The sequence below is a fragment of the Neopelma chrysocephalum genome, unplaced genomic scaffold, assembly GCF_003984885.1.
Source record: "Neopelma chrysocephalum unplaced genomic scaffold, ASM398488v2 Primary Assembly neopelma1_92265, whole genome shotgun sequence".
NCBI classification, from domain to species: Eukaryota; Metazoa; Chordata; class Aves; order Passeriformes; family Pipridae; genus Neopelma; species Neopelma chrysocephalum.
Genome location: NW_020921015.1, coordinates 1,865 through 2,787, shown reverse-complemented (window position 1 = coordinate 2,787; position 923 = coordinate 1,865). Strand labels below are relative to the sequence as shown.

Below are 923 nucleotides of genomic sequence, written 5' to 3'. Positions count from 1 at the left end.
CCCCCCATAACCACAAGGGACCCCCCAAACCCACAGGGGACCCCTAAAACCCCCCATAACCACAAGGGACCCCCCAAACCCAGAGGGGGGCCCCAGACCCCCAAGGACACCCAAACCTGGGGGTCTCTGGGGTGCTGTGTCACCCACGGATGCACCGTGTCCCCATGGCCATGTCACTGTCCCCAGGCTGTGTCCCCACGGCCATGTCACTGTCCCCAAACCATGTCCCCATGGCTGTCCCCGCTGTCCCCAGGCCGTGTCCCCGCTGTCCCCCGCTGTCCCCGGGCCGTGTCCCCACAGCCGTGCCACTGTCCCCAGGCCGTGTCCCCACAACCGTGTCACTGTCACTGTCCCCAGGCCATGTCCCCATTGTCCCTGCTGTCCCCAGCCCGTGTCCCCACTGTCCCTGTCCCCAGGCTGTGAGCAGCGTGTTGCTGTCCCCACGGCTGTCCCCACACCCATGTCACTGTGTCACTGTCCCCAGGCTGTGAGCAGTACGTTGCTGTCCCCAGGCCATGTCCCCATGTCACTGTCCCTGTCCCCAGGCCGTGAGCAGCGTGTTGCTGTCCCCAGCCCGTGTCCCCACTGTCCCCACTGTCCCCAGGCTGTGAGCAGCGCGTTGCTGTCCCCATGGCTGTCCCCACACCCATGTCACTGTCCCTGTCCCCAGGCTGTGAGCAGCGCGTTGCTGTCCCCAGGCCATGTCCCCATGGCTGTGTCACTGTCCCCAGGCCATGTCCCCACTGTCCCCACTGTCCCCACTGTCCCCAGGCCGTGAGCAGCGCGCTGCTGTCCCTGCGCTCCCTGTTCGCTCGGAGGAACCAGGACGCGGAGCAGTGGAGGAAGGAGCAGCTCCTGAGCCTGCTGGGGACAGCGGGGGACATGCTGAGCCCTGCCACCTCTGACAGCGTGAGTGACACACC

General features: G+C 66.6%; 1 long non-coding RNA gene across 1 annotated transcript in view; it reads left to right on the top strand.

Annotated features, from left to right (window-relative positions):
• The first annotated feature begins 797 nt into the window (after positions 1 to 797).
• The window catches only part of LOC113980099, a 1,985-nt gene continuing 1,859 nt past the window's right edge, over positions 798 to 923 (top strand). The window contains exon 1 of the long non-coding RNA XR_003538064.1: positions 798 to 909. This is a non-coding gene — a long non-coding RNA (uncharacterized LOC113980099). The remainder of the gene's footprint in view (positions 910 to 923) is intronic.